This window comes from Salminus brasiliensis, chromosome 1 (genome assembly GCF_030463535.1).
Source record: "Salminus brasiliensis chromosome 1, fSalBra1.hap2, whole genome shotgun sequence".
Classification (NCBI taxonomy): Eukaryota; Metazoa; Chordata; class Actinopteri; order Characiformes; family Bryconidae; genus Salminus; species Salminus brasiliensis.
In genome coordinates, this window is record NC_132878.1 from 10,183,910 (window position 1) to 10,196,121 (window position 12,212).

A 12,212-nucleotide genomic window follows, 5' to 3' on the forward strand; every position below is an offset into this window, starting at 1 on the left:
AGTCCCCAACTCATCCCAAAAGTACTGGATGGAGCACCATCCATCATTCCAGAGAAATACAGTTCCACTGCTCCACAGCTCAATGCTGGGGGGTTTATATCCCATAGAATGGTGCCAATAGGTTCATGTATACCTGCTCCAGAGAGTCCTATTCTATTGGCAATACTTCTGTACAGAGACTAGACATTCACTGTTTGGCATTCATTTGAAGGGTTGTCCACAAGCATTTGGACATATAGTGTAGTCTGATTGACAGGCAGTTGGCGTGCCCCCAGCTTCTAGTATTTGACCTGTTGGAGCGTGAGGTCGACCCATTTCCCCAGGCCTCTGCAAACACGCCAGCACACACACATATGTAGCGCCGTTACTAAGGCAGAACTAGTTCACTGATGGAGGAGAGTCTCTGTGCTGACATGTTCAAACTGTCACAAATTACAGCCAAACAGACGTGCCCTTATTATTTATATTTACACTTATTAACACTGAAGGCATTTAGCAGACGCTCTTATCCAGAGTGATCCAGAAAATATCCTAGCTAGTTTGTATAGATTAGGATCCCAAAGATACCTCTAAGCTCAGATAATACTAAATACAAAATTCAGTATGGAGACCATACTACTCGACATACACTTCGCCCAAGTACTCTTGGAAGAGGTGGGTCTTCAGTCTGGGTTTGAAGACAGTAAGTGACTCTGCCGTTCGGACACCCAGGGGAAGTTCATTTCACCACTTTGGTGCCAGGACAGAAAAAAGCCTGGATGCTTGTCTTCCGTGGATCTTAAGGGATGGCGGGTTGAGCCGAGCCGTACTTGAAGCTCAAAGGGCTCTTGCTGCTGATCGGCTTTTGAACATTGCCATCAAGTACAGAGGGGCTGGTCCATTCCTGGCTTTTTAGGCCACAGCTACAGGAAACCAATACCTTATTAATGCCTTGAGTATTGAAAAAGGGCTGGGACAATGCTAAACTGTCAATGCTAGTCAAACTCATACTCATATATGCTAGTCATACTGTAATTTAGCTGTACAGTACAGTCAGCTGCTGTTGTAAAAGCTCCAAATGCATTCAATAATAGCAATAATTATGCAATAATGCAATAAATTCAAATGCAATAATTCAATAATAGAAAATAATGAAATAATTAAATTGTTTTGTTTTGTTTGTGTTTTACATCCAGTTAATGTTTACAGTACTGTAAATCTGAGGTCATTTTCTGAGGTGCTATTTAGTATTTTGGGCCACTAAAATATTTCATATTTTATTTTGTATGCGATTTCTCTGATGAAAGTTATTTATAAAGCAGATGAAATCTAAATGTAGTTTATATAAAGTTCATATTTTAGTTTAAACTGATTTAGTTAATATTATTTATTTTTCCCATGCCTTTTTATCATGATATCTGCTTGTCCTAGTCAGGGTCACAGTGTCTCTGGAGTCTACCCAGAAACACTGGTCAGGAACATTTCCTGGACAGGGTGCCAGTCCATCACATGGTAACACATACACACCTTCGTTCACATCTAGGGACAATTTAGCTTAGACATTTTACCTATCGGCATGTTTTCGGGAAGGGGGAGGAAAAGCCATATGGACACGGGGAGGACGGAACCCACAAACCCAGACCCTGGAGCTGTCCAGCATTAACACAACATATGACGTTTAATGCTATTTGATCATTTCGCCTATTTTAGTGGGCTGTTTAGATTTTTTGTTTTGTTAATTTGTTTAATTGTAGTTATTTTTTGTATTTGAATTTTTCCCATCTTTCTAGTACTTTATGTCAGTTTTTTAGTTTTGACAGCTACACTTGTTTAAATTGATTATTGATAACTTTTGTATTATTTGTTCAACCTAGTTCATCTCATTGTGTTGTCATGGTCAACTACTTTGTAATGCAGGTTCATTTTAATGTATTGTCAAGTGAAAATAAAGATTGATTGATTCATTCAAAGCGGTTGTTTACAGACCACACAAATGTTGATGTCAAACCAAAAGAGAGCCATAAAAAATGTGATCAAATTTACAGTAAATCAGAAACACCCAGTGGACTGACAGCTGAAAGCTCAAAAATATGCTCCAACCCTGTCATTATTCACTAATGTATGTCTGTCAGTCATGTCTGTGATGAATCCTCGTGACTTTTTCCATTTCGTTTTTTTTTCTTTTCGCTTTTCCCAAATCCTTCCTGACCTTCCACTGGAATGCAGGCGAGCAGCAAGGCCGGGGGCTCAGGATCCCAGGGCAAGCGGAGAATTTGATATTCCGGCCGAGCAGATAGTGGACATTCCGGGGCCGAGAGCGCACAAAAGCCATTTCTGCTGCCCGTGGCTGCCGTCGACGGGGCCTAAGCGCTGCTTCCTGCGAATCTGTCACTGGGGCTCTCCACAACGCTTAGGCAGCTGATGACACCAGCAGGGCGCCTCTCGTCTCTCTCTCTCCAGGGATATGGGAGGAGGGGGGCGGCGACCCGAGGGAACCAGAGAGGCACGAAAAGAGACTGTGTGGCTACAGTCACCTGTCAACTTCCTGCTCAGATTAGATAGATGCTAGGGGTTCCTTAAATACATACTAATAGGCTGGAACCAGCTCTGAAGGCTGTAGCCCATGTGCTCATCAGGAGTCTGAAGCAGTCTGAGCATATTACCTTCTTAACATTCAATGGGAAAAACAGCCATTTCAGCCATGTACCTCCATAGCTTGCCACAGTCATCTCCCATACAGTCCTAAGCTCCTGTCCCAGGTCCCAATCCTAGTCTTTCAAGCTCCCACATTTTCTCTGCACACTCCATAAATTTTACCTGGCCTATGTTATCATCAAGAAACCTTGATTTACCTTTCAGTCACCACAAATCAAATGACCTCACAAAATATGCAGATGAACAGATCCCTGGGATTGAAATGAGGAACCACTGCAGTACTAGGGTTGATTACCTGTCGACTGACTGCCATTAAGAGCACATTGCTGTTTCTTCCCTTCATGATTTTACATTCTACACAAGGTCCAGGGGGCAAAAACCTCAGTGTACCATCACTTCGGGACCTCTGTAGGATCTGCAAGCCAGGCTAGTGCGTCCCGTCTGGAGACACCTTTATTAGCTGTATGGAGATGAATATGTTTGTAGTTCTGGACTGCATTGAGCAAGGTGATCAACATCATGGTTACATGTCCTAATCACAGATTGGGTTATTTTATTAAGCATTTTAATTGACACAAGGTGTATAAAGGTATATTACATCTTAAAAACTCCTGAACTGAAGAGTATTGTAGCTTATTTTGTCTGTAATTGTGCAGTTATTGTAGTCTGACTGTGGTTTTAAGGGTAAAAAGAAACCATAGAAAGATCTGAAAAGATCACAACCTCGCCTGGTTTACATCTGTCAATTGTTTGTTAATGTTATAATGTTAGCAATAATAATAAGTAATAAGTAAATTTCTTATATTTTGAAGCCCTGCATCATACTGTAATCTAGCCTTCAGCGCAGTCCAGAGGCCCAACTAGCACAAAACAGCCTAAAATCTACTTTCCTAGGACCCTATCCTGTTCCTCCTCGCACATCTTATGTCTCCACAGCTTATCCATTGCTCGCGCTTGAACCGCTTAAACTGCACAGTGCTCTTGTTTCCTAAAAGCCCATCACAGGACTCATTGTCCCCTCAATTAGGGCCCACCGACGTTCCAACACTGCCGCAGACCGTCCTATGAAACATTCTCGCAAAGCGCTGCGAGCTGGCGGACAAACGCCTCAGTTATGAGGCATGAAAAATAATCTAGTCCCCCAATGTTATGTTTTTCAATACGCCATTCATGGCTGGATGCAGCACAGATCCGCTGGGGAATAATGTCGCCTTTTGTGTCGTCCAGCGCTTCCCCTCCCTCCCTGCTCTTCTCTCTGACTCAGCTGAAAGATCTCAGAGAGCGCACGGAAAAATATCCCCCCTTTAAAAAGTCGCAGATAAGCAAGAGGAGCAACAGGAGAGACTCTCTGTCTCTTTCTCTCGATGCTTCTCTGTGAAGACTTGGGGAGACTGTTGGACTTCGGGATGGCCTTCGACTTCATTGCATCTGTCAGCAACTTTATCAGACCCGTATCCCTTTGGATTGGTATCAATAACAGCATGCAATTATCAAACACAACCAGTGAAATGATCCCTGTCCCAAATGGCAATAATAAATCCTATTCATTCAATAGATCGATGGGAAAATGCTCAGGTGGGACTGGTCCAGGGTGTCATATACCTAAGCAGCAATGTACAAAACCTCTCTCAGTTCTGCGCTGCGCTCACCACAAGTCACCTTCTGTCGTCAGCCAAGGATTAAAAGATGTGCAAAAGCAGAAATGAGTATATTCTCCTTAGAACAATGCACATACGTCTTCTTTACAAAGGCAAACAGAACTGGCAAACAAGTCCTGAGATCATTACCATGAAAAACGTACCTTAGACAAATACAGTGGTTTTCCTTCTCCACAACGCAGACAAAAAGGATAGAATCCCAACAAAATGTGTTTTAGCACCAAAAATGAGCCACAAAAAAAGCCTGTCTATGATTTCAGATGGCTGGTACTTCACAGGGCTCTTCTTCACCTCTCAGAGTTTGATGTGAGAACTTGCGCATGAGAAGGAGGGGGAAAAAAAGAGTCGTCCGGCCGCCGCACCGATATGGGGTCTTTCATCTCCGTAACCTTCAGAGGCTATAAGTACCTGTCCGCCTCTCCTATGGGTTACGTAAACCCAAAAAAGGCCTCGCCATTGTGTGTTAATGTATTGCTCTCATACCTGTCTCATACCCTGCCTGCTGTGCGCTTAAAGAATGGAGAGCGGCACGGAAGGGTTGGGGGGGGGGTGGGGGTAGAGGACAGAGACAACTGAAAGCCAACCCTTTACAGGTACCTGAGCATCTCTAGTTTCAGACTGGGCTCTTGAAAGGTGTGGTCCTTGTTGGTGGCGCGTGTGTGCAACGTGCAAACAGACACGTGGGGGTGGAGGGGTATGGTGGATGTGGGGGAAAAATGGATGGAAGATGACATTGGCATCATTTGATATGGCATCTGTAGGTGTATGTGCTCATGGATATGTATGTGCTGTTGTGTATCCATGTGTCTCTGTTTTTAGAGGTGTGTTTTTCCTCCTCTCTATACGTTTTCTGATAAGGATGTACCTCTACAGCTTTTTGCCCCTCAGTTTGATTCAGGTACTCTGGCGAGTATCGTCCAGTACTGATCTGGCCCACTCTTTGTTTTCACAGATTATGCAGCCACATCATTTACACACTGTGGCACTCTAGACCTTCAATTAACCTCTTTTTCTAATGTGTTTACTTGGTTTATGATCCCATCTGATTGTTTTAATAAGCATTTCACCATTTAACAGTGTAGTGAATAGACTGTACAGTCTGAAAGTGTAGCAGCAGCCTGTCCACGATTTGAGAAAAAGTCGGTAAGCGCAAACCCAAAAAATAGCTAATTGGCAAAAGCTGTTTTAATTAAGCAGATGATACTTTCAGAAGACCACCTAATAAAAAATATCTGGGTGTACATCAATCCATGGATTAATTAGTTTCCTAGGAGTGGGTGACCTGTTAAGATCACTCCAAGAGCACAATGGCAATCCTGAAAGGAACCTTGCACACCAACACCAAAACCTCAACTCAGGGCATGGTGGAGGAAGCGTCATGGTCAGAGCTACTTTGCTGCTATAGGGCCTGGATGTCTTGCAAATCCAATTCAACAATGAAGTCAAAGATGCATAAAAAGATTTCACAGGAGAATGTAAAGGCAGCAGTTCACGACCTTAAGCTGAAGAGACGTTGGGTAATGCGACAAGACAATGACCCAAAGCGCACAAATAAATCAACTAAAGACTGGTTAAAAAAAGATGGTGATTTGTGTTTTGAAATGCTGACCTTAACCCCATTGACCTACAGAGGACTGTGCTGTACTTGCAAGGCATATAATGATGAACTTCAACACATATGCAGGAAGAAATGGTTCAGAATTGCTTCTGAACATTGTGCAAATCTTATTTGCAACTACAGGAAAAGTTTGGTGGAGGGTATTTACAGGTTTTTCGGGGATCTACAGGTTATTGCATTTGAGAGTTCACTTACTTTTTCTAGCCTGCATTGTGAGTGTTTACTTACATGAACAGTACAACTGTTTGCATGTTATTAGTTTAGTTAGACAGTGTTTGTCTAGAATTTTGACCACATTTTAGTAGTACTCAATGCAGAAACCCAGGTTTTCCCAAAGGACTCACTTATTTCTTAAAACTGTATCAATAGAATTTTGTGGTATCATAGAATGGTATCCCAGTGGACTAGGAAACAGGACACAGATCACGCAAACTGGTCTTCCCTAAGGAATCTCCTCCAGGATACACTGTGCACTGCAGCGTGAAAGGTTGGGAAAGGAAGCGTTGTCACATGGTGTTCAGGGACTATGGGACGAAACACAGTTGATCTGCTTTTCATGTGTGTGTCTCCAGTAATATGAGACAATGGGATAAAGTTTCTTGGGAAACCGAGACTCACTACTCATAATTGCAGGTCCTGAGGATTTTGGAGGGTGTTGTTTGTTAACTGTGGGACAGTGCAGAAGCAGATTTGAGCAAACAAAGTCCTTTAAAGGCAAATGTCAGTTATAGCCATCAGGCTGCCTTAGGTTCATATGTCTGAACAGATTGGCTTGATTTAGCCTAAAAGAATGAAGGCTGTGCTTCAATTGCTAGAAACACTAAAATCTGCATGCCCGTCTCTCTCCCACACACTCTACAGAAAGCAAGGCATGGGGCCTCATTATCCTCTGTGCAGCGGTTGCTTCTAAACATGCTAATCCTTTTTAAACCACAGAGAAACGTGCGGCCCTTCCTGCTCTTTTGTGCTGCTTTTTAAGGGCCAGTTCAGGCCCTGTGTCTATGGCGTGGCCTAGATGGCGGGGCGAACGGACGGGCTGGCTGGCGATTCTGTTTCACTCAGGATAATCCTTTTGGAACAATACGCTTTCATCCAAACACTTTGTGCCTTTGCGTCTGATCTCCCGCACAGCTTGTCCTGCCCAGAATTTGTGATCATGGAAAAGTCGAAACCACAGCAAGGTAAAGGGGTTTTACGTGTTGCAGCACCAACTAACGCATGCACTACAGCTAGAGCTGCTTCTAGGTCTACATGTTATTGGAACTCCCACTACAACCACTATACACGCAACAGAGGCATCTACTTAGGTAGGCATATACTTATACAGTTCGTCAAACGTCCATGGGCGTGCTGCAAACTTCCTGTCCGTCCATCTCACTCCTCCTTTCCCATAATTCCAGTGGGCCGGGGCGGGGAGGCCGGTGGGTGCCGGAGTGGGTGGGAGCTTAAGACAGCCAGCAGCAGGGCTGTGTTTCTCAGTAGAGTGTTGAGTGTTTTCCCGTAGTTGTGCTCAGCCTAAGTGGCTTCGCCCATCCTCTCTCTCTCTTTCTCTCTCTATGTGAGTCTCACTCTCTCTAAACCTGTTTCTCACAAGCACTGGCTGCCAGTGGCTTACATAATAAAGGATAGAGTAGAAGAAAAGATGGAGGGAACAAAAGGAAGATGGAAACAGAAACTGACTTAATTGTGTGCTGTCGCACGAATTGAGAAGCTGATAACTGCGGATGGTCTGAATATGAAGGCTGCCGCAGCAAATGGAGGTGGAAATGCCTGGAAATGAAGAGAATTTATTTCAATTAGATACAAACTAAAATGACTAGTTTCTAATTCATTCACATAAAGGCACTTAAAGACTTTTAACTATGCCTGCTGAAACTTACAAGAAAGGCTTTCAGTCTTTTTAGTGGCTGAAATTTAAGTAAAAGTCCAGGAATTTTTACTCTGGAGTTATACGATATCAGGCACTCTACATAAACCTGGGATTTTTAGGAAGGTGGGTAAGAAAGTGTGGCCGTTATTAAAAAAAAAAAAAAAAGAATTAAGCAGTTTGCCAGCAGATTGCAGGCAGGTGAGGGTAAGAGAGAGAGTATTAGCAGGAGTGTGAACTACTATATGTGATGCAAAATAAGAAATAGAGTCTAGCAGTGAAGTATGGTGGTGGCAGTGTCCAGCTTTGTAAATACAATTCATCACCGGGAATAAAAATACAGGGAAATATGCAATAGGAGCATGAAGTGGCTCGGAAACAAAATAATGCTTTACAACTACAACTCGTCCCTCAGCAAAGCCACTAAGATTATTAACTTGGTACAGGTTTCAAAAGTGTTCAACTACAGCTTTCTGCAAATCTGCCAAACCAAACAGGAAATATTGACTTCATCTGCAGCTAAATGCATGCCCAGTGTACACTATATGTCCAAATGTTAGTGGACAGCCTTCTAATGAGTGCATTCAGTTACTATAAGTTGCCCTTATGCACACACTAGTCTGTCTAGTCCATGCAGAGAAGTACTGCCAATAGAATAAGACTGTCCGGAGCCGATGAACATAAAGCTGTTGGCTTGATAAGACACAGGAGAGGGAAAGTAAACAGTCTTTGACTGTGTCCGAATCAATATCAATAGATCTTTTCTCTCTCCTTCCACCTCTTTTCTCTCTCCCTTCACCTTATCCTTTTGTTCTCTCTCTCTCTCGCTTTCTTTCTCCCTTAAACCGTATCCCTCTTTACTCTCTCCTTCTCTCTCCTTCCACCTTATCTCTCTTTACTCTCTCTCTCCTTCCACCTTATCTCTCTTTACTCTCTCTCTCTCCTTCTCTCTCCTTCCACCTTATCCTTCTTTACTTTCTCTCTCTCTCTCTCTCTCTCTCTCTCTCCTTCTCTCTCCTTCCACCTTATCCCTCTTTACTTTCTCTCTCTCTCTCTCTCTCTCTCTCTCTCTCTCCTTCTCTCTCCTTCCACCTTATCCCTCTTTACTTTCTCTCTCTCTCTCTCCTTCTCTCTCCTTCCACCTTATCCCTCTTTACTCTCTCTCTCCTTCTCTCTCCTTCCACCTTATCCCTCTTTACTCTCTCTCTCCTTCTCTCTCCTTCCACCGTATCCCTCTTTACTCTCTCTCTCTCCTTCTCTCTCCTTCCACCTTATCCCTCTTTACTCTCTCTCCTTCTCTCTCCTTCCACCGTATCCCTCTTTACTCTCTCTCTCCTTCTCTCTCCTTCCACCTTATCCTTCTTTTCTCTCTTCTTCCACCTCTTTTCTCTCTTCTTTCACCTCATCTTCATCGTTTACCATGCTCAGTTGTTCATTCTCGAATTATCTCGCCTTTCTCTTTCGTCAGGAAAAAAACGTATGCTACCTTTCCTCTTCATTTTTGTGAGATTCAAAGTAACTTTACACAGAACTAACATCAGACCTGGCTAATATTACTTGTATAGTTAGAAAAATAACATTCTTCAACCTGACCAGCCTGACTAGCACTGTGCTTTCATTACAATTTCATTTATTGATGGATAGTTAATCAGTTTTAACCTCTTTCCTTTTGTGTTTCCTTTTCTTGCGACTCCCGGCTCCCTCGCTTCGCTACACGAAACAAATCTGTATCTTGCCTCTTTGACGTTTTCTCATACTGCAGGAGATTTGCACTTGTAAATGTCAAACTGGCCATAACTTTTCTTTTATATTGTTGGCCACCTCCATAAAGCCAACCAACCACATCTGTTCAAGCTGCCACAATCTTTATGCAACATTATTGGACAGATCAACAAGCTTGGTGGAGAACACTAACTAACAGACGTCTGCACTGGCTTCACAGTTCTTAGTGATTGAGGAGAAGGACGGCCATCCTACCCACCTAGACAGCGAGGGCAAGTATGCTTTTTTGGACCCTTGACCAGAGGTGGAAGTGGCATCACTGAGAAAATATATCTATTTCAAATGAAGGAGCTTCAGAGATGGTGGACTAATCTGGAATGTAGGGAAGATTTGGGAGAAACAGATAAGAACCCAACTGTTGTTCACAGTTTAAGAGATCTATCCTTGAAGACCAAAGAAGGCCATAGTGAGGAAAGATCAGTTGCAGTTAGTGAGATGACCCAATCACTGCCCTCCCACTGAGAGAAGAGGGGCAAACAATAAGGGGCGAAATGAATAAATGGCAGCCCCTGATGAATTGGTAATGAAAAAGGGGCGAGTGCACTGTGATCCCTCTGTTATTTAACATGTTTTTTTGTTACTTAGATCCAACACCATTGAGGCTGATCTCAGCTGGGACTAGGTTTATAAGTGCATCAGGGCTCTGACATTGCATTCAGTGTACGAGACAAAAAACCCTTTGTACATTAAATGACATCCGGTCTGATGTTGCCGTGCTTTCACACCAGTCTGAGCGCCTTCATGGTGCCATGTAGGTCCCTATTGACGGCGTTGGAACTTCCTCCTCATCTCTTTTAATCTCTTCATCAGAACATGCACTATGGCTTTTGTATCTGATGAATATCCATTCTTGCGAGATTCCCAACCTACACGTTATCTCTTTCTTCAGTATGACAAAGGAAGTGTCTAGGCCTCTAGATCTAAACTGATGTGATCAATGACATGATGTCAGGCCTGCAAACAATGTCATCAGAAGTCACAACATAGCCTTAACTGGATCGGTTCATCACAGGGTCTGGGACAGGAAATGTATACACAGTGTTTCATTGATAAAACATAATTCTCATTCACTATGTGTCCAAAAGTTTGTGGACACCCCTTCTAATGAATACATACAGCTACTTTACATTGCACCCATTGCTAACACAGATGTGAAAATGTGTGCACACACACATGCAGCTTGTCTAGTGCCTGTAGAGAAGAATTGGCAATAGAGTAGGACTCTAGGAGCAGATAAACAACCATGCCTAATGCCAGACGTGGGCTAGAGGGGTATAAAGCCCCACCAGCATCAAGCTGTGGAGCAGTGGAACTGTGTTCTCTGGAATGATGGATCGTGATGTATCCAATACTTTTAAGATGTGTTAAGAAGTTGGGGATAGGGTGCAGTGGTGATCATCCGACATCCTGACCTCACTAGCATTCATGTCGCTGAATGGCCACAGCAGGGCACCAGGACCTAGTAGAAAACCTTCTTCCCTGGACAGTAGAGACTAGCTTCAAGGGTTCCACTATTGAAGCTAGGAGGGTGCAGTCCTGCTGTTTTTTCACTGTTTGAAACATGTCATAAGGCATGATAGTATGTGACTCCCACCTCCCCAACTCATCCCAAAAGTACTGGAGGGAGTTCCACTGCTCCACAGCTCAATGCTGGGGGGCTTTATACCCCTCTAGCCCCCGCCTGGCATTAGGCATGGTGCCCATAGGTTCATGTTTATTCATCTGCTCCAGATAGTCCCATTATATTGGCAGTACTTCTCTAGAGGGACTAGACAAGCTGTATGTGTGTGTGCATTTGCACATTTGTGTCAGCAGTGGGTGCAACTCAAAATAGCTGAATGCATTCATTTGAATTAGGGGGGCAAAAACACAAAAGCCTTGTATCTCCATTTTTGTAGTTTTTCACTTTTTGACATAATGTGATAAAGGAAGCCATTCTTTAAATTTGGTCTGAATTATGTGATGAATGGACTAATAAACATGCTCCAAAATGACCTGGAATAAAATCTTTTTACATTGACTTCCACTGAAAGCTAAGCAGGTTTTTTCCTCCTCCTGTAAAGTTGCTATTTTGACTTTGTATAACAACTGGCCTTATTAAAGAACCCATAAGCAACCCTTTACCCTTTTTTAACGGCACAGACGGACTGTATGCAGTTTGCTAAAACTCAGAAAAGCTGCAGAACACTGTCTACTTTGCTGCCCTGCAGGTTGAACTGCTTACTCACAGCTCCATTACTCTCTGCTCCAAATCGAGTTGTGACAGTGCGGCTTGTGTCTGTGGGTTCACGTGTCATGGGACACACACACACACACACACACACTGCTCTCAAATCGCCGGCTGGCACTGAGATGGCTCATACAATGAAGGGGACAGAAAAGCAAATGATTGGATGTTACAGAAAGAGAAAAAGAGAGAGACAGACAGAGAATCCTAGGTAGCCGCGGCCTCACAAAGCACAGGCCACATTTAGTGACATCAATAAGTCTGAATGGATAAATAACGAGCAGACTAATTCTATACTGTGAGGTTTACAGTTTTTGCAAAGCTGCATGAAACAGCATGTCCTGATCAGACTCAGTAGGTTTGGTGTGACTGCTTTGACAGGTTGATGTGATTGCTCTGCGCTTTATGGCGAAAACATTGCCTGCA